Here is a 26,803-nt window from a genome sequence, read left to right on the forward strand (position 1 = left end):
AGATTTTGACTGGTCTGCACCTCCACCGAAGAAATTCAAGAAGGTCAAGGTTCCTTCTCTAGTGGCCAGCTCATATTCTTCATCGTGCGACACTGATGAAAATGAAGACTTGGACGACACTGCGGCAGGCCCTACTACGACAAACGACCCCAACAATGCTGGCGCTCCTTCATCAACTTGATATTCTTCAGGGGCGTTAGTCCTCATATTCGATCCTTTTGGTCATTTGATGACAAAGGGGGAGAATTTTGAGTTAGTCTTCAAGCGGGTCTTTCTATATGGGCGTTTTTTTGTTAAGTTACAACTCTCATTGTTCTATGACTTTATTGGATCGAGTTTTAAACTTAAACCCGATGGTGCTCTGATACTCTTGATACGATTTTCTGCATGCTTATTCCTCGTTAATATTATTGCACGCATGCTGAATTACATCAGTCACCATATTTCATCATGCATTTCAAATTCTTCACTGTTATATGTCAAATGCGTGTATGAATTACAAGATATAGGGGGAGATCTCCATGATTCAACTCTTCAAGTGTGCATTGCTTCAAAAGCAAATTCCTCACTATGCACATTTTCAGGGGGAGTTCTTCTATATCTTGCAATCAAATTCCTCAATATTAGTAGTTACACTTCATATGTTTATCCCCGTTGAAAACTTAACCTATATTGTCATCAATCACCAAAAAGGGGGAGATTGTAAGTGCATCTAGTGCCCCTTAGTGATTTTGGTGTATTGAAGACTTATAGGTTAAGGGACTAATGCGTTTGTGAGTGTACAAAGGTCTATAAGTCTATGAGGAGCTTGATATTTACAGAGAAAGTTGACCCCTAAAAATGAAGTTCTTCGACTAAAGACTTTGAATTTCTGAAGACTTTCTAAAGACTTTGAAAGTGAAGAAATTGGTGTGACCTTGAAGACTTGGTATTCATTCGAGGAACATGAAGCGTGAAGACTTTTGTTTTCGTAGTTTCATTTTCTCTTTATTGAGTCATAGGAAACACCGTACTGTTAAAGGGGGTTGAGGAAATACTAAGGAAAAATTTCCATGTGATGCTCAACTCAAAATCCTACACCTACCAATCCCTTCGAGTGAAGCCATTGGAAATCTCATATAGTTCAGTCAATTTCTTCAGTGACAGAGACGAAGTTCTTATGGTCTCTGAGGAATTTGTTCTGACTGAGGAGTTAGGAATTCGCCAGTGTAGATTTCCTACACAGTGAGGAACATGATAGCCCTGAGGAATTTGATACTCAAATTTCCGACCGTTGCTGTGCTATGCGCCAGCTGTCCCAAAATATCTACTCACCTAACGGTCATATCATTGAAGGGCATTTATGTCTTATCATGTTGGGCTGCTCCCTAGGCTATAAATAGCCGCCCCCTACAACCACTAGCTGGTTGGCTGCTCCGAGAGAAACTCACACTTGTCATTTGATAGCAACCCATCCTTTGAGGACTCTGAGCGAAAATCATCAAGTGAGGAAAAACCCAAAACCCAAACACCTACAAACCCCAAGTGATTGAGTATCACTGAAGAGATTGATCCTTTGTGGATCCGACGCTTGTTACCTTTGAAGACTGTGCTTCTTCCAGATGGTTAGGCGTCATGGTCTAGAGCATCCAAGAGGAATTGTGGATCGCCGAGTGACCGAGTTTGTGAAGGTTTGGAAGTCGCCTGAAGACTTACCACGAGTGATTGGACGAGGTCTGTGTGACCTTAGTTCAAGGAGAATACGGTGAGGACTGGGTGTCCTGAGCTGCGTGTTCAGGACTGGGTGTCCGGGACTGTGTGTCCTTGAGTTTAAATACTCAGCCGCTCCAACCAGACGTACAACTAAGACAGCAGTTGGAACTGGTCTACCAAATCATTGTCTTCACCAAGCTTACTGGTTCTATTTCCTCAACTCTTTCATTTCCTCATAACTGTGTTGTGTGCTTGTTCATATCTGTGTTTGAAGACTTTGACTGAAGACTTTCTCAATTTCCTGAGTTCAATTTCTTCAGTCTGTTTGTCTTCATCCTGTGTTATCCTGTGTTTACGTTCCTGTACTATGTGCCTGTCTTCATTTCATCATGATGACTGTGCTTGTATTCTGTTATGTTTACTTTTGAGTACTCATTCCGCTGCTAGTAGTTCTTCGCTAAGGAATTTCCTCACCGGCAAATTCCTTAGTGAAGAATTTCATAAAAATCGCCTATTCACCCCCCTCTAGTCGATATAACGCACTTTCAGCATGCTCTGCTTTTCATATTTGAAGAATATTTTTTGTATTAGTTGGTATGCTCCATGTTTTAAATGTGGTTTTTAACACCATGTGTGCAGGCAAGAGTTGCTGGAGGATCTGCCTCATCTTCTGCAGCAGATGTTGAGGTATGAGGGTATATATTTGGGTTTACAAGCTATTGAATGGTTTTTTGCAAACTTTTTTTATGTTGCTGTTTTCTTTTTGCAATATCATGCTTATAGTTGCACAATCCCTAGCTTGTAGTTGTCATGCCAAGTATATTCTTAGTTTTTTGCAGCTTGCACACTGGTAGTTTGTAGCTGTCATCATGAGTTTTCATAGTTGCACAAGAACATCATATTAGTTGGCATCATCCATTTTCTATTTATATAGTTTTAACCAAGCAGTTGGCCCTCCTTTTTTCTATACTCATCCGAGTGATCATTCCTAATTTTTTTGAGTCCTATTTTCTTTTGTGTTTAATGTTTTTCTTTCTCATCAACAGGGCAGCGATGAAGGAGTTGAGGGGGGTGCAGGGGAAGATGTCGACCGACCATCTCAAGCGGGCACGATAAGGGCATCACCAGGCGGTTGTGAAGTTCAACAGCTCGCTAACCCCATTGCAGAAGTCTGATTTATGTTCAAGGTTGTTTGGGGGCATCTTGAACCTAACAGAGACACTTCCAGCGGATGTCACGAAATTCCTGGTGCAGTCCTACCAGCCAGAGAGCTCTGAAATGGTGTTCCCGGGGAGGGGAAGGATCCGTGTCAATGCTGACAGTGTTCACAGGATATTCGATCTTCCAAACAGGGGTCAAAAATTCAGATATGTTGTTGATAAGGATGCAACTAGGAGATTCAAAGAGACTTTCAACATAACTGGAAATTCCCATCCCAAGATCAATAAATGGTGCAAAATGTTTGAGGGTTGATACGTCTCCATCGAATCTATAATTTTTGATTGTTCCATGCCAATATTATACAACTTTCATATACTTTTGGCAACTTTTATACTATTTTTGGGGACTAACATATTGATCCAGTGCCCAGTGACAGTTCCTGTTTATTGCATGTTTTTTGTTTCGCAGAAAATCCATATCAAACGGAGTCCAAACGGGATAAAAACTGACAGAGATTTTTTTGGAATATATGTGATTTTTGGGAAGAAGAATCAACGTGAGATGATGCCCGAGGGGGCCACGAGGCAGGGGGGCATGCCCCAGGGGGTCAGGCACGCCCTAGGCCCTCGTGGACACCCTGTAAGGTGGTTGGTGCCCTTCTTTCGCTGCAAGAAAGCCAATATCCGGATAGAAATCGTGTTAAAATTTCAGCCCAATCGGAGTTACGGATCTCCAGGAATTTAAGAAACGGTGAAAGGGCAGAATCAGGAAGCATAGAAACACAGAGAGACAGAGAGACAGATCGAATCTCGGAGGGGCTCTCACCACTCCACCGCCATGGAAGCCATGGACCAGAGGGGAAACCCTTCTCCCATCTAGGGAGAAGGTCAAGGAAGAAGAAGAAGGGGGGCTCTCTCCCCCCTCTCCCGATGGCGCCGGAACACCGCCGGGGCCATCATCATGTGACGACGATCTACACCAACAACTCCGTCATCTTCACCAACATCTTCGTCACCTTCCCCCATCTATCTACAGCGGTCCACTCTCCCGCAACCCGCTGTACCCTCTACTTGAAGATGGCGCTTTATGCTTCATATTATTATCCAATGATGTGTTGCCATCCTATGATGTTTGAGTAGATTTTTGTTGTCCTATCGGTAATTGGTGAATTGCTATGATTGGTTTAAATTGCTTGTGGTTATGTTGCTATCCTTTGGTGCCCATCATATGAGCGCGTGCGTGGATCACACCATAGGGTTAGTTGTATGTTGATAGGACTATGTATTGGAGGGCAAGAGTGACAGAAGCTTCAACCTAGCATAGAAATTGATGCATACGGGATTGAAGGGGGACCAATATATCTTAATGCTATGGTTGGGTTTTACCTTAATGAACGTTAGTAGTTGCGGATGCTTGCTAATAGTTCCAATCATAAGTGCATAGAATTCAAAGTCAGGGATGACATGCTAGAAGTGGCCTCTCCCACATAAAACTTGCTATCGGTCTAGTAAAGTAGTCAATTGCTTAGGGACAATTTCGCAGCTCCTACCACCACTTTTCCACACTCGCTACACTAACTTTATTGCTTCTTTACCTAAAACAGCCCCTAGTTTTTATTTACGTGCTCTTTATATTCTTACAAACCTATCTCGTTACACCTACAACGTGCTTCTAGTTTCATACTTGTTCTAGGTAAAGCGAACGTTAAGCGTGTGTAGAGTTGTATCGGTGGTTGATAGAACTTGAGAGAATATTTGTTCTACCTTTAGCTCCTTGTTGGGTTCAACAATCTTACTTATCGAAAGATACTACAATTGATCCCCTATACTTGTGGGTTATCAAGACCCGGGGAGCAATAGCGTGGGGTGAATATTCTCGTGTGTGCTTGTTTGCTTTATCACTAAGTAATTTTTATTTGATGTTCTAAGTTGTTCTCTATCTTTAGTTATGGATATGGAACACGAAATACCAAAAAAATTAGGTTTACTTGCTACTCATGGAGATGGGTGTCGGTGTCAAAACCGGCGGATCTCGGGTAGGGGGTCCCGAACTATGTGTCTAAGGCGGATGGTAACAGGAGGCAGGGAACACGATGTTTTACCTAGGTTAGGGCCCTCTTGATGGAGGTAAAACCCTACGTCCTGCTTGATTTATTCTTGATGATATGAGTATTACAAGAGTTGATCTACCACGAGATCGGAGAGGCTAAACCCTAGAAGCTAGCCTATGGTATGATTGTATGTTGTCCTATGGACTAAAACCCTCCGGTTTATATAGACACCGGAGGGGGCTAGGGTTACACAAGGTCAGTTACAAAGGAGGAGATATACATATCCGTATTGCCTAGCTTGCCTTCCAAGCCAAGTAGAGTCCCATCCGGACACGAGACGAAGTCTTCAATCTTGTATCTTCATAGTCCAACAGTCCGGCCAAAGGATATAGTCCGGAGACCCCCTGAGGGAGTCCTGGATTAGGGGGTGTCCAGATAGCCGGACTATACCTTCGGCCGGACTCCTATGTCAGTTCTCTCTATCTCACAATGATATGTGTGGCCCCACTTGTCAGGAGTAACCAAGCGAATAATTTTATAGGAAAATAAGAACATTGTTGGGATCAAGGGGGCCCTATACTTTATTGTAGTGAGATAGAGGGAGAGCCGGCATGTTGGTTCATAGGTATTTATGTCATTATAACATGGCAAAAGAGATTTGAGATCACAATAATGGTGTTTAGTGGCATTTTTGAGCATGTGTCTAATGAAGCGACGGCATTTTTGAGCAGTTGAAATTTCTAGTGGCAAAACTGAGTAGTGGGACATAACCGGTGGCATAACTGATAAAAACCCCACTCGTAATAGTGCGGTGCTCCTCGTCGATGGAGGCGCCGTTAAGCACCTCCAGCAAATTGTCCGGTGCCTCCGGTTGGACGGAGGTCACCGGCTCAGTAGGCTTGCTCCTCTTGGAAGGAGGATGCCTACCGGAGTCCGGAACCGTTGAAGGTTCCAGCGTGGTGTCCGGCTCAAGGCCGGACTTGGAGCCCTTAGGGGTTCTATCCCCTTTATGCCTGGAGTCTGGGAGGTCGCCTTGCGGCGCCTCCAGGACCACCTCCTCCTGGCTTGGAACCCGTTGGGACGCCACCTCGGCGTCGTCCGTAGGATGGGGGGAGGTAGCCGTCGGAAGCGAATTCACATCCGACGAATCCAGGGAACCGCTCGACGACACGTCGAGCCGGTCTTTGGGCGGACTGCATAAACATGTTCGACGTAAGGAAAAGCTGTGCAATGGAGGAATACTATGAATCACTCTGGTATCCGGATACTTACGATTTCGCCAGGGGCTTGGCCCTGAGCGGCCACTCCTCTTCACCATCGTCGGCGTTGGTGGAGTAGTCCGGCGGAATGGTTTTCCCCTTCTTGGACCCTTCGGCCTCCCCAGTTGGGGCGGCCTTCCTTTTCTTCCCTCCCCCTGCTAGAGGGGGAGAGGTCTCTTCTTCCTCCTCCTCGTCTTCATGGGAGGAGTGCGTCTTGGAGTCGTCGGATGATAAATCCGACACCTCCAGGCGCCGGGCACTCTTTCGAGTCCCCGTGGCCTTCTTCTTGGCCTTCTTCTCCGGCACCACATAGGGTGCCAGAACCAGTAGCTTCGCCAAGCGAGCGTCCGCTGGGCCTTCGGGCAAAGGAGCCGGACAGTTGATCTGTCCAGACATTTCCTGACCAATCCTGTCAAAGGTGAGGGAGCTTAGATCCTGCATGGAGTCAAACTATGAAAAACTAATACCCTGTAAAAGGTAAAAACAACTTACCGCACTAGCGTGACGCTGCGTGCTGAATCCGCGATCCTCGGTAGCGGATGCGGGGGCCTCGGCGCCCTTGAAAAGCACCTTCCAGGCATCGTCGTACGTCGTGTCAAAGAGCCTGCTCAGAGTTCGGTGCTGCGCCGGGTCGAACTCCCACAGGTTGAAAGCTCGTTGTTGACACGGGAGGATACGGCGGATGAGCATAACCTGGACTACGTTGACAAGTTTGAGCTTCTTGTCCACCAGGGTTTGGACGCATGTTTGGAGTCCGGTCAGCTCTCCTTTTTTACCCCACGACAGGCCCGTCTCTTTCCAGGAGGTGAGCCGCGTAGGGGGTCCGGATCGGAACTCGGGGGCTGCGACCCATTCAGGGTCACGCGGCTCGGTGATGTAAAACCACCCCGATTGCCACCCCTTTAGGGTCTCCACGAAGGAGCCCTCGAGCCATAGGACATTGGGCATCTTGCCCACCATGGCGCCTCCGCACTCCGCCTGGGTGCCACGCACCACCTTCGGCTTGACATTGAAAGTCTTGAGCCATAGGCCGAAATGGGGGCGGATGCAGAGGAAAGCCTCGCACACGACGATAAATGCCGAGATGTTGAGGACAAAGTTTGGGGCCAGATCGTGGAAATCCAGGCCATAGTAGAACATGAGCCCCCGGATAAATGGGTGGAGAGGGAAGCCTAGTCCGCGGAGGAAATGGGGGAGGAACACCACCCTCTCATGGGGCCTAGGGGTGGGGATGAGCTGCCCTCTTCGGGAAGCCGGTGCGCAACATCGTTAGACAAGTATCCGGCCTTCCTCAGTTTTTTGATGTGTTCCTCCGCGACGGAGGAGACCATCCACTTGCCTCCCGCTCCGGACATGGCTGGAGAAGGTTGAGGTGGGGTGTGCGGACTTGGGCGCTGGAGCTCGAGTGCGCGGAAATGGATAGGCAAAGGAGGAAGAAGGCATGGATGAAAAGGTGGATCCTTATCCCCTTATATGGGAGGACGCGACTATGCGTCCCCACCAGCCTGGTAAAACTCGCTTATCTCCCAAGCACCGTATTCAATGGCACGGTTGGGTTACCCACGCCCGCATTGATGAGAATCCCGAAATAAGGGGACACGATCTCTGCTTTGACAAGACGTGCCAAGGAAACCGCCTTGCTAAACGCGCTGAGGTGGGACAGTAAAACGTTTCGAATAAATACTTGGCCGTGGTGTGATGTCACGCTACGGAATACGTCAGCAGATTAGATTTGTGTAAATATTATTCTCTCTATGGCAATATGTGGAAACTTATTTTGAAGAGCCGGACACTACCTTTGTGTTCAAAGTCTTCTACGTATTACTTGGAGGAGGAACCCGCCTTGCAATGCCGAAGACAATCTGCGCACCGGACTCATCATCATTGAAGCCTGGTTCAGGGGCTACTGAGGGAGTCCTGGATTAGGGGGTGTCCGGATAGCCGGACTATACCTTCGGCCGGACTCCTGGACTATGAAGATACAAGATTGAAGACTTCGTCCCATGTCCGGAAGGGACTTTCCTTGGCGTGGAAGGCAAGCTTGGCGATACGGATATGTAGATATCCTACCATTGTAACCGACTCTGTGTAACCCTAGCCCTCTCCGGTGTCTATATAAACCGGAGGGTTTTAGTCCGTAGGACGAACAACAATCATACCATAGGCTAGCTTCTAGGGTTTAGCCTCCTTGATCTCGTGGTAGATCTACTCTTGTACTACCCATATCATCAATATTAATCAAGCAGGAGTAGGGTTTTACCTCCATCGAGAGGGCCCGAACCTGGGTAAAAACATCGTGTCCCTTGTCTCCTGTTACCATCCGCCTAGACGCACAGTTCGGACCCCCTACCCGAGATCCGTCGGTTTTGACATCGACACCCCCTAATCCAGGACTCCCTCAATGGGGAACCTCATAAAACCCTCGATGCTCATTATGTGAAAGGTAATATGTACTACTTTGATAATCCTGAGAAAACCGCATTCAATTATGTTATGGGAGACACGTTGGATCAACGTGAATACTTTATGGATTATTGCTTGACTCAAAAAGGGAAACTATTATGGGATCAAATATATATGTTGTGTTGGTATGCTAGGCAACTATGCTTGAGATATGATTATACTTGTTGCTCTAGGACGAAGGCTCCACACCTTCCCTCTTCATGCAAATTTAATGATAATGAAACCTTAGCTTCTTATGCTAATGGTATATATGATTACTATGATGTGGAACGAATAGAACAATTTGTTGCTTTTAAGGGTGCTTGTGAAATTGAATCTGTGTTTAAAAAGTTTGAAGATTTTAATGATTCAGTTTATAGACCTGAAAATTTAGATATCCTTAAATATTGCTATGAGAGTTATAAATACAATTATGATATTGATGAATTTATTGAGAAAGTCTCCGCTGTCCGAGAAGAGACTAATATTTTGCAGGAGTCTATGGAAGAAGAAATTGATGAAACTGTGAGCTCATTGGATGAAAAAGATGATGAGGAGAGCGAAGAACAAAAGAAGGAAGATCAGATTAGCTACCCATGCCCACCTTATAATGAGAGTAACTCTCCAACTCATACATTGTTTAATTTCTCTTTGAATTTACCGAAGGATGAATGCTATGATGATTGTTATGATGCCGTTGATTCTTTTGAAATATCCCTTTTTGATGATGCTTGCTATGCTTGTGGCCAAGATGCCAATATGAATTATGCTTATGGAGATGAACTTGCTATAGTTCCTTATGTTAAACATGATTTTTCTTCTATTGCACCCACGCATGATAGTCCTATTATCTTTTTGAATTCTCTAGACTACACTATATCGGAGAAGTTTGCCCTTATTAAGGATTATATTGATGGGTTGCATTTTACCGTTGCACATGATAATTTTGATGAATATAATATGCATGTGCTTGCTGCTCCTACTTGCAATTATTATGAGAGAGGAACTACATCTCCACCTCTCCATGTTTCCAATATGATAAAATTGCAAGAAACTGTTTATACTATGCATTGGCCTTTACTATGTGTGCATGAATTGTTCTTTTATGACATGCCGATGCATAGGAAGAGAGTTAGACTTTGTAATTACATGATATATGTTACTTTGTGCTCACTACTAAATGCCAAATCGTTGCTAATTCAAATTGGCTTTGATATACCTTGGGATCCGGGTGGATCCATTACTTGAGCACTATATGCCTAGCTTAATGGCTTTAAAGAAAGAGCTGCCAGGGAGACAACCCAGAAGTTTTAGAGAGTCATTTATTTCTGTTGCGTGCTTTTATAAAGTACAAATCCATTGTATCATAAAAATAATGTGCCAAGATTTGCCTTTAGGATGTTTACATTGCTTGTTCATTTGTGTGGTGCAAAACAGAAACTTTGGCTGTAGTGCATGATTTTACATTTTTTACTGAAATGTCAAACGGTTCTGAAACTTTTTGCATTGTCTTTATATACAAATTGTTTATTTTTCCTATTTTTTCAGAATTTTTGGAGTACCAGAGGTATGGTGAATGTTCAGATTACTACAGACTGTCTTGTTTAAGACAGATTCTGTTTTTGATGCATAGTTCGCTTGTTTTGATGAAACTATCGATTTCTATCAGTGGAGTTATATTACAGTAGCTACAACACAAAAACAAAATATGAATTGGTTTGCAATAGTACTTAGAGTAGTGATTTGCTTTATTATACTAACGGATCTTACCGAGCTTTCTGTTGAGTTTTGTGTGGATGAAGTGTTCGAAGATCGAGGATGTCTCGATGTGAGGAGAAGGAGGAGAGACATGAGCTCATGCTTGGGGATGCGCAAGGCACCCCAAGTAAATATTCAAGGAGACTCAAGCGTCTAAGCTTGGGGATGCCCCATAAGGCATCCCATCTTTCTTCAACAAGTATCGGTATGTTTTCGGATTCGTTTCATTCGTGTGATATGTGCAAATCTTGGAGCGTATTTTGCATTTGGTTTTCACTTTTCTTTGATGCACCATGCTGGTATGAGATAATCCATGGTTGATTTATAGAATGATCATTGCACTTCACTTATATCTTTTGAGTATGGCTTTATGGAATGCTTCATGTGCTTCACTTATATCATTTGAAGTTTGGATTGCCTGTTTCTCTTCACTTAGAAAACCGCCATTTGTAGAATGCTCTTTTGCTTCACTTATATTTGTTAGAGCGTGGGCTTATCTTTTGTAGAAATAATTAAACTCTCTTGCTTCACTTATATCTATTTAGAGAGATGAAGGAATTGGTCATTCACATGGTTAGTCATAAAATCCTACATAAAACTTGCAGATCACTGAATATGATATGTTTGATTCCTTGCAATAGTTTTGCAATATAGAGATGGTGATATTAGAGTCATGCTAGTGGGTAGTTGTGGATTGTAGAAATACTTGTGTTGAAGTTTGTGATTCCCGTAGCATGCACGTATGGCGAACCGTTATGTAACGAAGTTGGAGCATGAGGTATTTATTGATTGTCTTCCTTATGAGTGGCGGTCGGGGACGAGCGATGGTCTTTTCCTACCAATCTATCACCCTGGGAGCATGCGCGTAGTACTTTGTTTCAATGACTAATAGATTTTTGCAATAAGTATGTGAGTTCTTTATGACTAATGTTGAGTCCATGGATTATATGCACTCTCACCCTTCCATCATCGCTAGCCTCTTCGGTACCGTGCATTGCCCTTTCTCACCTTGAGAGTCGGTGCAAACTTCGCCGGTGCATCCAAACACCATGATATGATACGCTCTATCACACATAAGCCTCCTTATATCTTCCTCAAAACAGCCACCATACCTACCTATCATGGCATTTCCATAGCCATTCGAGATATATTGCCATGCAACTTCCATCATCTTCATGTACATGACTTGAGCATCATTATCATATTGCTTTGCACGATCGTAAGATAGCTAGCATGATGTTTACATGTTTTGTCCGTTTTTTGATTTCATTGCTATGCTAGATCATTGCATATCCTGGTACACTGCCGGAGGCATTCATATAGAGTCATATCTTTGTTCTAGATATCGAGTTGTAATATTGAGTTGTAAGTAAATAAAAGTGTGATGATCATCATTATTAGAACATTGTCCCATGTGAGGTTATCAAAATAAAAGTGGACAAAGAAGCCCCAAAAAAGAGAGAGAGAGAGAGGCCAAAGAAGCCTACAAAAAAAGAAAAAAAGAAGAAAAAAGAGAAAAAATGAGAGAAAAGAGAGAAGGGGCAAGCAAGTTGGGCTTCCTCAAGTGCCCTAGGTCTTCATGAGCAAGCAAGTTGGATGCACACTGATACGTCTCCAACGTATCTATAATTTTTGATTGCTCCATGCTATATTATCTACCATTTTGGACTATATTGGGCTTTATTTTCCACTTCTATATTATTTTTGGGACTAACCTATTAACCGGAGGCCCAACCCAGAATTGCTGTTTTTTTTGCCTATTTCAGTGTTTCGGAGAAACATAATATCAAACGGAGTCCAATCGGAATGAAACCTTCGGGAACGTGATTTTCTCATCAGATAAGACCCAGGAGACTTGGACCCTCCGTCAAGAAAGCCATGAGGCGGTCACGAGGGTGGAGGGCGCCCCCCCTAGGGCGCGCCCCCTGCCTCATGGGCCCCTCGAAGCTCCACCGACGTACTCCTTCCTCCTATATATACCTACGTACCCCCAAACGATCGAGCACGGAGCCAAAAACCTAATTCCACCGCCGCAACTTTCTGTATCCACGAGATCCCGTCTTGGGGCCTGTTCGAGAGCTCCGCCGGAAGGGGAATCGATCACGGAGGGCTTCTACATCATCATCCAAGCCCCTCCGATGAAGTGTGAGTAGTTTACTTCAGACCTACGGGTCCATAGTTAGTAGCTAGATGGCTTCTTCTCTCTTTTTGGATCTCAATACAATGTTCTCCCCCTCTCTCATGGAGATCTATTTGATGTAATCTTCTTTTTGCGGTGTGTTTGTTGAGACAGATGAATTGTGGGTTTATGATCAAGTCTATCTATGAATAATATTTGAATCTTCTCTGAATTCTTTTATGTATGATTGGTTATCTTTGCAAGTCTCTTCGAATTATCAGTTTGGTTTGGCCTGCTAGATTGGTTTTTCTTGCCATGGGAGAAGCGCTTAGCTTTGGGTTCAATCTTGCGGTGTCCTTTCCCAGTGACAGAAGGGGCAGCAAGGCACGTATTACATTGTTGCCATCGAGGATAACAAGATGGGGTTTTTATCATATTGCATGAAACTATCCCTCTACATCATGTCATCTTGCCTAAGGCATTACTCTGTTTTTAACTTAATACTCTAGATGCATGCTGGATAGCGGTCAATGAGTGTAGTAATAGTAGTACATGTGAAAGTGCAACTATCCCTAGGTGGTTTTGGTAATTCATAACAACATATAGCTCATTGAGCTAATGCTATTCCAAGATGATTATTTCAAGAAAGCTCAATGATTGGCATGGCATGGATGTGAAAGTGGAACCCTCAAAATGCTAAGGACAAAGGATTGGCTCAAGCTCAAAAGCTCAAGACTCTTCATTTTATATTTTAGTGATCCAAGATCACATTGAGTCTTTAGAAAAAGCCAATACTATCAAGGAGGGATGAGGTGTTGCTTAATGAGCCTCTTGCTTCATGTGCTTAGTGATATGCTCCAAAACCCTCAACTACTTTCCCATATCCACATATGACCTAAACCCTAAGCCAAACTCGGTCCTACCGATTCTTTCTATCCGGCGCCACCGAGTTTCACTTGTCATAAGCCACTGCCAAACCCTAGCAATTCGGTTCTACCGATAGGGATCTCGGTCTCACCGAGATGGGATTGCAAACTCTCTGTTTCCCTTTCGTAACTTTTCGGTCTCACCGAAAGAGCGAATCGGTCCCACCGAGATTGCAATGTAAATTCAGTGTTTCCTTTTTGTAACTTTTCGGTCTCACCGAAAGAGCAAATCGGTCCCACCGAGTTTGCATGACCAACTCTCTGGTTAGCTAATTACCAAATCCGGTCTCACCGAGTTTGTGTAATCGGTCTCACCGAGATTACGTTATGCCCAAACCCTAACCATATCGGTCCTACCGAGTTGCATGTCAGTCCCACCGAAAATCTCTAACGGTCACTAGGTTTACCTTTTCGGTCCGACCGAGTTTGTTGATTCGGTCCCACCGAGATTGGAAAACTGTGTGTAACGGTTAGATTTTGTGTGGAGGCTATATATACCCCTCCACCTCCTCTTCATTCGTGGAGAGAGCCATCAGAACACATACACAATTCCAACTCATATGTTCTGAGAGAGAACAACCTACTCATGTGTTGAGACCAAGATATTCCATTCCTACCATATGAATCTTGATCTCTAGCCTTCCCCAAGTTGCTTTCCACTCAAATCTTCTTTCCACCAGATCCAAATCCCATGAGAGAGAGTTGAGTGTTGGGGAGACTATCATTTGAAGCACAAGAGCAAGGAGTTCATTACCTACACACCATTTGTTACTTCTTGGAGAGTGGTGTCTCCTAGATTGGCTAGGTGTCACTTGGGAGCCTCCGACAAGATTGTGGAGTTGAACCAAGGAGTTTGTAAGGGCAAGGAGATCGCCTACTTCGTGAAGATCTACTGCTAGTGAGGCAAGTCCTTCGTGGGCGATGGCCATGGTGGGATAGACAAGGTTGCTTCTTCGTGGACCCTTTGTGGGTGGTTGCTTCTTCGTGGACCCTTCGTGGGTGGAACCCTCCGTGGACTCGCACAACCGTTACCCTTTGTGGGTGGAGCCCTCCGTGGACTCCCGCAACCGTTACCCTTTGTGGGTTGAAGTCTCCATCAACGTGGATGTAGGATAGCACCACCTATCCGAACCACGGGAAAAACATCCGTGTCTCCAATTGCGTTTGAATTCTCCAAACCCTTCCCTTTACATACTTGCAAGTTGCATCCTTTACTTTCCGCTGCCAATATACTCTTTGCATGCTTGCTTGAATTGTGTGATGATTGCTTGACTCGTCCTACAATAGCTAAATCTGCCAAGAACTAAAATTGGGAAAAGGTTAAGTGTTTATTTGGTCAAGTAGTCTAATCACCCCCCCTCTAGACATACTTTCGATCCTACAAGTGGTATCAGAGCTTTGGTCTCCATTTGCTTTGATCTCCATAGCGTTTGGTGGTCATAGCCTTGGTTTCACAACCTAGGATAGTATGGCGTCTAGCGAGGGAAATTATCACCGTAGAGGTCCTTACTTTGATGGTACTAATTTTGCTAGTTGGAAGCATAAAATGAAAATGCACATTCTTGGACATAACCCTGCCGTTTGGGCTATTGTGTGTGTTGGTTTGCAAGGTGACTTCTTTGATGGGAAAGAACCAAACCGTGAAGCTACCGCGGATGAGTTGAAGATGTTGCAATACAATGCTCAAGCTTGTGATATTCTCTTCAAAGGATTGTGCCCCGAAGAATTCAACAAAATCAGCCGTCTTGAGAATGCAAAGGAAATTTGGGACACTTTGATTGAGATGCACGAAGGTACCGACTCCGTCAAGGAATCCAAGTTGGATGTGCTTCAAAGTCAACTTGACAAGTTCAAAATGAAGGATGGTGAAGGTGTCGCTGAAATGTACTCTAGGCTTGCTCTCATCACAAATGAGATTGCCGGCTTAGGAAGCGAAGAGATGACCGATAGATTCATCATCAAGAAGATTCTAAGAGCCTTGGATGGAAAATATGATACTGTGTGCACATTGATCCAAATGATGCCCAATTATAAAGATCTCAAGCCAAAAGAGGTGATTAGAAGAATTGTTGCTCATGAGATGTCACTTAAGGATAAAGAGGAACTTCACAACAAATCAAGTGGTGCCTACAAAGCCTCATGTGAAGCCCCTACATCATCAAGTGAGAAACAAAACTTCAATGAAGAATTGAGCTTAATGGTGAAGAACTTCAACAAGTTCTACAAGAGTAGAAGCAAAGATAGAAGCTTCAAGTCAAGGTCCTACAATGACAAAAGATCTTCTAGTCGAGAGCGAAACTACTACAGTTGTGGAAGACCCGGACACTATTCCAATGAGTGTACGGCTCCCTACAAGAGAAGAGAAGATTCTCCAAAAAGAAGAAGCAAAGAATCACCACCAAGAGAGAGAAGGAGTAGAGATGATCGTTATGAACAAAGATACTCACGGAGAAGCAAGGATTCGGAAAGGAAGGAAAAATCATCAAGGAGCTACACAAAACGAAGACATCAAGCTCATGTTGGTGAATGGGTATCCGGCTCTGACTCCGACAGCCACTCCGAGAGAAGTTATCACTCCGACTCCGAAGATACTCAAGATGAAGGTGTTGCCGGTCTAGCACTTGTGTCAACCAACTCCTACGACATATTTGACTCACCAAATGAAGGAATTGGAAGATGCTTCATGGCCAAAGGTCCTAAGGTAACACACCCCGAGTATGTTGATTTCAATAGTGATGAAGATGACTTGTTAGGTGATGATTTGCTTGTTGACAACTCTAGTGATGAATACTATGATGAAACGTCAATTAATCATGCTAATCAAGATAAAACGAATGACAATGATAAGGAGAAGATTGAGGCTCTAACTAAAGAACTAAACACTCTTAAGTTAGCCCATGAAACTATCTTCAAAGATCATCGAGAACTTTTAAGAGATCATGAGAAATTACGCTTTGAAAAGCTCAATCTTGAGCAAGAGCATGAGTTCTTAAAAGCAATCAATGATGATCTCCGCAAGAAAAGTTCTTCTTACATTGCCAAGCGTTTACTCTTATCCACTTACATGCCTCAAGTCAAGTCTAGTAACAAGAACAAGAAAGATTCTTCCTCTAGCAGTAACAATGATCATGCTAAATCCAATATTGTTGCTTCTAGTAGTTCTCTTGATTCCACTAATGATTCTCTTAGCCAAGTTACACTTGAGCAAGAAAATAGCTTATTGAAGGGAATATAGAGAAAGGAGTGTACAAAAGCCTTGCCGGGAGTAAGCAATTCAAGGAAATTGTGCGCAAGCAAGGAATGCACCGGAAGAATCAAGGTGTTGGTTTCGAACGAAAGTTCAATGCCAATGGAGTTGAGTGGGAAGAAGATCAATACCCCAAGACAAAGTTTGTTCCTCAACAAGAGAAGTATGATACTTCTTTCAAGGGGACACAAGCTCAAGATGATCTTCCACCACAAGACTACAAGCAAAAAGGCAAGGACAAGCTTCAAGAGGAAATTGATGCATTTGAAGAAGCTCCTAAGACCTTAGTCAAGTGGATTCCCAAGACTACTTCAAGTTCCACTTCATCAAGTACGACTACAACTCCAAGGATTCCCATCAAGATGGTGTGGATCCAAAAGAAGAAGAACTAGAAGAGTTCTTGAGGGTGACTCCGCCAACATACTTCATTCTTATCATTTTGGCAAGAACAAGTGCAATCAACTTCCACATCTTGCACTAGTTCAAGGAGTCACAAACCCTCTTAATGGTAAGACAAGGGACAAGGTAACCTAAAAGTGTTCATGGACATCATCTTGTGTGTGCATCACTCTATGTCTGTGGATATCCTTGTTTGTTCCTTGTGGGACTAACCCATGTAGGTATTGAAAGTGCAATTCACTCAAATGGATAGCTCCAAGTGATCTACATCAACATTGAGCATCCACATCTTCAACATCTACATGAAGTCATCATCGACAAAACCCGAGGTTAGTTCATCCCTCTAAGGGGGGATATCACATCTAGGGGGAGCTTTACTCTAAGACTTGAGCTAAAGCAACTCTAAAGATGTGAACACAACAATGCTTTATGTAAAAGTGGTAACCCCACTTGAGCTTAAACGATGAGTATGACCTATGATCAAGTGTTCTCACTTGACTCCTAAGTCAATATACTCATATATAGATGACCTTGTCATCGCAAATTGCTTGATAGATGCTAGAATTGGTTGTGCATGCCTTGTCACATATTTCATTTGCCATCCTATTGTGTGAGCATGCTGGTTGCATATTTTACTCATTCGAGGACATCCACTTGTTGTTTTGATTGTTTGGTTTTATTTCCTTTTGCCAAGTGGATGGACAAGAATGCCTAAGAACCTCCTCTAGCTATTTATGCTTTTCTCGTCTCAAACTCTATTCATGCTGCATCACAAAATTTGATCAAGTCAGATTCGAACCACTCTGTGTGAGGAGCGCTCGGAGTCCCTGATTCGGCATAGACTTAAATTTCCAAAACCTCTTTATGATTCTCGATCTGACCGATACCCCACTTTCGGTCCTACCGAGATCATTAAGTTGATATAGGTTTTCGATCTCGGTGCAACCGATTTGAACCTTTCGGTCACACCGAGTTTCAGTAACTGCTTGCAGTTATGAATCTCGGTGCCACCGAATTGTTCCACTCGGTCACACCGACAGGGTCGGGCTATATATAGTCACGGGCAAAAATTTGGAAATTTCTCCGAACCCCTTCGCCCGCGCGATAGCCTGCTCTGCCAACTTGGTCTCCGGATCGTCTCCTCGCCGCCAGCCGCCTCCAGTCGCTGGTCTCCATCGCCGTCAACGGAATTCTACCCCGCTGTTGCCGCCGTAGCGAGTCTCCGCCGAACTAGGGTATGGACTCGATCTTTGTGCTATTCTCCAATCCGATTCTTAGCACATTGTGATCATCATGATTCTTGCCACGATTGAAACACTCCTATCCAGTCAATGCGCTCGTATATTAGGTTTGATTCGAAAATTTTAGGGTTAGGTTTCCGCCGAAACCATCTCGGACCCACCGAGTTGAAAAACTCGGTCCCACCGATTTGGCTTATGCCATTGCACAAGTGAGACTCGGTCTGACCGAGAATTACTTATCGGTGTGACCGATTTAGGAACTTTGTGAAACCCTAGCAGTCTCGGTGCCACCGAACTGTGACTCGGTCCAACCGAGTTCACTAGTTTAGGTTCCAAAACTGCTTCGGTATCACCGAGTTTAAAAATCGGTAGATCCAAGATGATTTCAGTGGGAAACTAAAACTAAGTTTTTGGATCATTCTTTTGCAAAAATCTCTACATTTTGTGATGCTCATCTATTCTACCCCATCTATAAACTATTCACAGGGTCAGCAGACAGCTTGTTCATCATGTCAGATTAGAGTGACAGCCAGAATGTGTCAGAACAGCAAGTGCACATGAGTGAGGGCACTAGTCCCTCCAGTTCTTCTGATGAAGGCAGCAGGAGCACCCCTAGCAATTTGCCAGAAGCTGCCACCAGACAAAGGAAGAAGAGAACTTCAGATTCCGAGGATGAAGATTATGTGGGAGAAGAGGAAGCAACTTCAAAGAGAGTTGAGTCAGCACAGGGCACAAAGCCAGGGTTAAAGATCAAAAGGCCAGCAGGTAGGCAGCCTATGCCAAAGGCCAGAGCTTCAACTCAGATTCCTGAAAAGCCCACTTCCTAGAGCCAGTTGCTGCTGAAGGCAAGAAAAGAAAGGAAAGGGTCAAGAAGACCATAGCCAGAGTGCTTGGAAAGGCTTCCATCATGGAAGAGGAAGAGGAAGAAGAGGTTGCTGCACCAGCACCTAAGGCACCTAAGCTTATGGGTGATGCTATCAGGACAGGGGCTGCCACATCTAAGCCCAAAGAAGCACCCAAAGCTGCCTCCAAGCCCAAGTCTGCACCAAAGAGAAATACAAGGAGCATACCTATAGCTGAGAAGAACAAGGCCCCAGTGCCTGAAGCTGCAGAAGAAGATGATGAAGAGCAAGTACTCAGAAAACTCAAGCCCAAGATCCCAGACCACAATGATGCTCATCCTGTGGCTGAGGATATGAAGCTCAGGAGAGATTCAGGGCTGAGGAAGTGGAGAGATGCAGATCCGTATGCTTCAAGGAGGAGGACTGCTGTTGACTATAGATTTCACACCAAGGAACAGCAGGACTTCTATGAGACAGTTTTGCTTGACAAGAAGCCAACAGTCTGTGACATGAGATGGGTCGACTGGGAATACATCAAGGAAAATGAAGAGTACTACCCTGGAGTGTATGACAACTTCAATGCTTGTGGAGTAGCAGACTTTGTTGGGCAGAAGCTCACAAAGTGGAATGAGGAGCTTATCATGCAGTTCTACTCCACAGCACACTTTTATCCAGATGGTAGGATAACTTGGATGTCAGAAGGAACCAGATATCAGTCAACAGTTGCTGAATGGGCTCAACTGATCAATGCCCTAGAAGAGCATGAGGATGACTTGGAAATTTATGCCAAGAAGAATATGGACCACAACTCTATGTCCAACATGTACAAGGAGATTCCAAATGAAGCACTTGATACTTTCAAGTTTGGCTCAGTGCATTATCTTCTGTCAGGACTGCCAACTATTAATTGGATTTTGAGGCACACTCTCTTGCCCAAGTCAGGTGATCACAAGATGATCAGAGGCCATGCAATCAATTTACTTCATGTATTTGATGTACCTCAGAAGTTCAAGGTGATGAGCCTCATGGTAGAGACCATTAAGAGGACAACAACTGATCAGAAGAGGAGCTGTGGATATGCCCCTCAAATTCAGGAGCTCATCAACTCCAAGATGGGCACGGGCATATACTTATTGGACAAGGAACACCTGCCCATCCGTCCAGATTTTGAAGATAATCAAGTTGTTATGACTGAGAATGAACCATCGTCTGCCCAAGCACAAGCAAAGAAGGAGAAGGCGAGGAAGGAGAAAGCTACCAAGATGCCAACTCAAGAGGAGGCATCTGAGTATTTCCTGAAAACCAAACAAGAGCAGCTTGGTTACTTGATTGCATCCACACTGAGGATTGAGAAAGGACTAGCCACCCTAACTCAGAACCAGGCAAGCCTAGAGAGAATCATGGAACAAAAGTTCTATGACTTGGATGTCAAGGTGACAGAGATTCAGACTGCAGTGGAGCAGCTCCAAGATGACATGCCGGAGAGGAGAGGCAGGACTACAACTGATGCCTTTGCCAGAGTGCCACGAGGTCCGAGGTCGTCCGCAGTGCCAGTTGCTGACACCAGAGCCACCACGTCTGCACCAGCTACAACTTCAGTTCCACCAGCTCCAGCATCTACTTCAGCTCCAACTCCAGCGTCTACTTCAGCGTCTACAGAAGCCTTCGTCCTTGGAGTGATCCGGACTCCACCACCACCAGAAGATCAAGCCTGAGCGTCGATCTAGCACTATGCATTTTCTAGGAACTTTTTGGTAACTTGTTGCCAAAGGGGGAGAAAAATGTATAGATCATAGGCTTCGAGAGAGAGTGTGTTGCTTTTATTCTCTCTTGCTTTTATTTGGTGGTTTTTCAAACTTTGTTTTCTTTTGAGTGCTTGAGATACTATGCTTTTGAGACATTGATGATCATGTGTTTGATCATAAGCTACACTTAATGTTTGCTTAATGCTATTATCTTATCTATCTTATGTGATCATTCACTATTCTTGGTGATGAGTGCATGTATTTCATTCTTATCATTTTAAGCGCTCCACCAAGATGTATGTGACATGGAAGAGTAACCCATGACTCTAACTCTTTATGCATTTGCAGTCCAAAGCAAATTTTAAATATGCACAAATTTAGGGGGAGCTCTTACTTATCACATACTTCTCAAAGCGACGATATATTTCATGCTTATTATCATTTGTCGAAGCTTTGATCTATATGTTGTCATCAATTACCAAAAAGGGGGAGATTGAAAGTGCAACTATCCCTAGGTGGTTTTGGTAATTCATAACAACATATAGCTCATTGAGCTAATGCTATTCCAAGATGATTATTTCAGGAAAGCTCAATGATTGGCATGGCATGGATGTGAAAGTGGAACCCTCAAAATGCTAAGGACAAAGGATTGGCTCAAGCTCAAAAGCTCAAGACTCTTCATTTTATATTTTAGTGATCCAAGATCACATTGAGTCTTTAGGAAAAGCCAATACTATCAAGGAGGGATGAGGTGTTGCTTAATGAGCCTCTTGCTTCATGTGCTTAGTGATATGCTCCAAAACCCTCAACTACTTTCCCATATCCACATATGACCTAAACCCTAAGCCAAACTCGGTCCTACCGATTCTTTCTATCTGGCGCCACCGAGTTTCACTTGTCATAAGCCACTGCCAAACCCTAGCAATTCGGTTCTACCGATAGGGATATCGGTCTCACCGAGATGGGATTGCAAACTCTCTGTTTCCCTTTCGTAACTTTTCGGTCTCACCGAAAGAGCGAATCGGTCCCACCGAGATTGCAATGTAAATTCAGTGTTTCCTTTTTGTAACTTTTCGGTCTCACCGAAAGAGCAAATCGGTCCCACCGAGTTTGCCTGACCAACTCTCTGGTTAGCTAATTACCAAATTCGGTCTCACCGAGTTTGTGTAATCGGTCTCACCGAGATTACGTTATGCCCAAACCCTAACCATATCGGTCCTACCGAGTTGCATGTCAGTCCCACCGAAAATCTCTAACGGTCACTAGGTTTACCTTTTCGGTCCGACCGAGTTTGTTGATTCGGTCCCACCGAGATTGGAAAACTGTGTGTAACGGTTGGATTTTTTGTGGAGGCTATATATACCCCTCCACCTCCTCTTCATTCGTGGAGAGAGCCATCAGAACACATACACAATTCCATCTCATATGTTCTGAGAGAGAACCACCTACTCATGTGTTGAGACCAAGATATTCCATTCCTACCATATGAATCTTGATCTCTAGCCTTCCCCAAGTTGCTTTCCACTCAAATCTTCTTTCCACCAGATCCAAATCCCATGAGAGAGAGTTGAGTGTTGGGGAGACTATCATTTGAAGCACAAGAGCAAGGAGTTCATTACCTACACACCATTTGTTACTTCTTGGAGAGTGGTGTCTCCTAGATTGGCTAGGTGTCACTTGGGAGCCTCCGACAAGATTGTGGAGTTGAACCAAGGAGTTTGTAAGGGCAAGGAGATCGCCTACTTCGTGAAGATCTACCGCTAGTGAGGCAAGTCCTTCGTGGGCGATGGCCATGGTGGGATAGACAAGGTTGCTTCTTCGTGGACCCTTTATGGGTGGTTGCTTCTTCGTGGACCCTTCGTGGGTGGAGCCCTCCGTGGACTCGCGCAACCGTTACCCTTTGTGGGTGGAGCCCTCCGTGGACTCCCGCAACCGTTACCCTTTGTGGGTTGAAGTCTCCATCAACGTGGATGTAGGATAGCACCACCTATCCGAACCACGGGAAAAACATCCGTGTCTCCAATTGCATTTGAATTCTCCAAACCCTTCCCTTTACATTCTTGCAAGTTGCATCCTTTACTTTCCGCTGCCAATATACTCTTTGCATGCTTGCTTGAATTGTGTGATGATTGCTTGACTTGTCCTACAATAGCTAAAATCTGCCAAGAACTAAAATTGGGAAAAGGTTAAGTTTTTATTTGGTCAAGTAGTCTAATCACCCCCCCTCTAGACATACTTCCGATCCTACAACATGCAGGAAGGAGTCGGTCTACTTGTCTCGGACGTGATGCCTATATACATGATCATACCTAGATATTCTCATAACTATGCTCAATTCTGTCAATTTCTCAACAGTAATTTGTTCACCCACTATAGAATACTTATGCTCTTGAGAGAAGCCACGAGTGAAACCTATGGCCCCCGGGTCTCTTTCTCATCATATCAATCCCCATCACTTTATTATTGCTTTGCTTTTACTTTGCCTTTTACTTTTCACTTTGCATCTCTATACCAAAAATACCAAAAATATTATTTATCATCTCTATCAGATCTCACTTTCGTAAGTGACCGTGAAGGGATTAACAACCCCTAAGCGCGTTCGTTGCGTTGAGCTATTGTTTTGTGTAGGTACGAGGGACTCGCGCGTAGCCTCCTACTGGATTGATACCTTGGTTCTCAAAAACTGAGGGAAATACTTAAGCTACTTTGCTGCATCATCCTCTCCTCTTCCGGGAAATCCAACGCAGTGCTCAAGAGGTAGCAAGAAGATTTTCTGGCGCCGTTGCTGGGGAGTCTGTGCAAAAGTCAACATACCAAGTACCCATCACAATCCCTATCTCCCGCATTACATTATTTGCCATTTGCCTCTCGTTTTCCTCTCCCCCACTTCACCCTTGCCGTTTTATTCTCCCTCTCTCTCTATCCTCCCTCTCTTTCTCTATTTGCCTCTTTTTTTGCCCGTTTGCTTTTTGTTTGCTCGTGTGTTGCATTGCGTGTTTGTCACGATGGCTCAAGATAATACTAAATTGTGTGACTTCACCAATACCAACAATAATGATTTCCTTAGCACTCCGATTGCTCCTCTTACCGATGCTGAATCTTGTGAAATTAGTGCTGCTTTGCTGAATCTTGTCATGAAAGATCCGTTTTCCGGCCCATCCTAATAGCTTCGTTGATTTGTGTGACATGCAAAAGAATAAATATGTCGATAATGATATTGATAAATTGAAGCTATTTCCTTTTTCGCTTAGAGATCTTGCTAAAGCTTGGTTTTCATCTTTGCCTAAAAATAGTATTGATTCATGGAACAAGTGCAAAGATGCTTTTATCTCTAAGTATTTTCCTCCTGCTAAGATCATCTCTCTTAGAAACGATATTATGAATTTTAAGCAACTTGATCATGAACATGTTGCACAAGCCTGGGAGAGAATGAAATTAATGATACGTAATTGCCCTACTCATGGTTTGAATTTGTGGATGATTATACAAAAATTTTATGCCGGATTGAATTTTGCTTCTAGAAATCTTTTAGATTCGGCCGCGGGAGGCACTTTTATGGAAATCACTTTAGGAGATGCTACTAAACTCCTAGATAATATTATGGTTAATTATTCTCAATGGTACACTGAAAGATCCACTAATAAAAAAGTGCATGCGATAGAAGAAATTAATGTTTTGAGTGGAAAGATGGATGAACTTATTAAATTATTTGCTACTAAGAGTGTTTCTTCTGATCCTAATGATATGCCTTTGTCTACTTTGATTGAGAATAATAATGAATCTATGGATGTGAATTTTTTTGGTAGGAATAATTTTGGTAACAACGCGCATAGAGGGAATTTTAATCCTAGGCCTTATCCTAGTAATCTTTCTAATAATTATGGAAATTCCTACAACAACTCTTATGGAAATTTTAATAAGATGCCCTCTGAATTTGAGAGTAATGTTAAAGAGTTTATAAATTCACAAAAGAATTTTAATACTTTGCTTGAAGAGAAATTGCTTAAAGTTGATGATTTGGCTAGGAACGTTGATAGAATTTCTCTTGAGGTTGATTCTTTAAAGCTTAGATCTATTCCTCCTAAGCATGATATCAATGAGTCTCTCAAAGCCATGAGAATTTCCATTGATGAGTGCAAGGAAAGAACTGCTAGGACGCGTGCTATGAAAGATGCCTTTATTAAAGAGTGTTCTTCCAATTCCTATGAAAATAAAGATGAAGATCTAAAAGTTATTGATGTGTCCCCTATTAAATATTTGTTTTGCAATATAAATCTTGATGAAACTGAATATGATCCACCCTTACCTAGAAGGCGTTCTAAGAATTCGGAGTATTTAGATCTTGATGATGAAATTGATAAAAGTGGGATTAAAATAAATAAAACCTTAGATGTTGCTAAACCCACTATATTGGATTTCAAGGAATTTAATTATGAAAATTGCTATTTAATTGATTGTATTTCCTTGTTGCAATCCTTGCTAAATTCTCCTCATGCTTATAGTCAAAATAAAGCCTTTACTGAACATATTGTTGATGCCTTGATGCAAACTTATGAAGAAAAACTTGAGTTGAAAGTTTCTATCCCTAGAAAACTTTATGATGAGTGGGAACCTACTATTAAAATTAAAATAAAAGATTATGAGTTTTATGCTTTGTGTGATTTGGGTGCTAGTGTCTCTACTATTCCCAAAACTTTGTGTGATTTGCTAGATTTCCGTGATTTTGATGATTGCTCTCTAAACTTGCATCTTGCGGATTCCACTATTAAGAAACCTATGGGAAGAATTAATGATGTTTTTATTGTTGCAAATAGTAATTATGTTCCCGTAGATTTTATCATTCTTGATATAGATTGCAATCCTTCTTGCCCTATTATTCTCGGTAGACCTTTCCTTAGAACGGTTGGTGCAATTATTGATATGAAGGAAGGGAATATTAGATTTCAATTTCCATTAAAAAAGGGCATGGAACACTTCCCTAGAAAGAAAATAAAATTGCCATATGAATCTATCAGGAGAGCCACTTATGGATTACCTACCAAAGATGGCAATGCCTAGATCTATCCTTGCTTGTTACGCCTAGCTAGGGGCGTTAAACGATAGCGCTTGTTGGGAGGCAACCCAATTTTATTTTTATTAATTGCTTTTTGCTCCTGTTTAGTAATAAATAATTTATCTAGCCTCTGTTTTGGTTGTGTTTTTTGTGTTTAATTAGTGTTTGTGCCAAGTAGAACCATTGGGAAGACTTGGGGAAAGTCTTGTTGAACTTGCTGTCAGATGATTAATAGATAAATTCCTCACGTCCATAAATTTATTTTAGAATTTTTGGGGTTCCAGATCTTGCGCTAGCTACAGATTACTACAGACTGTTCTGTTTTTGACAGATTCTGTTTTTCGTGTGTTGTTTGCTTATTTTAATGAATCTATGGCTAGTAAAATAATTTATAAACCATAGAGAAGTTGGAATACAGTAGGTTTAACACCAATATAAATAAAGAGTGAGTTCATTATAGTTCCTTGAAGTGGTATTTTGTTTTCTTTCGGTAACGGAGCTCACGAGATCTTCTACTTTAAGTTTTGTGCTGTGAAAATTTCAAGTTTTGGGTAAAGATTTGATGGATTATGGAACAAGGAGTGGCAAGAACCTAAGCTTGGGGATGCCCATGGCACCCCCAAGATAATCTAAGGACACCTAAAATCCAAAGCTTGGGGATGCCCCAGAAGGCATCCCCTCTTTCATCTACTTCTATCGGTAACTTTACTTGGAGCTATATTTTTATTCACCACGTGATATGTGTTTTGCTTGGAGCGTCTTTTATAATTTGAGTCTTTGCTTGTTAGTCTACCACAATCATCCTTGCTGTACACACCTTTTGAGAGAGCCATACATAATTTGGAATTTGATAGAATACTCTATGTGCT

This window comes from Triticum urartu, chromosome 3A, assembly GCF_056163025.1.
Source record: "Triticum urartu cultivar PI428250 chromosome 3A, HENAU_Tu73, whole genome shotgun sequence".
Classification (NCBI taxonomy): domain Eukaryota; kingdom Viridiplantae; phylum Streptophyta; class Magnoliopsida; order Poales; family Poaceae; genus Triticum; species Triticum urartu.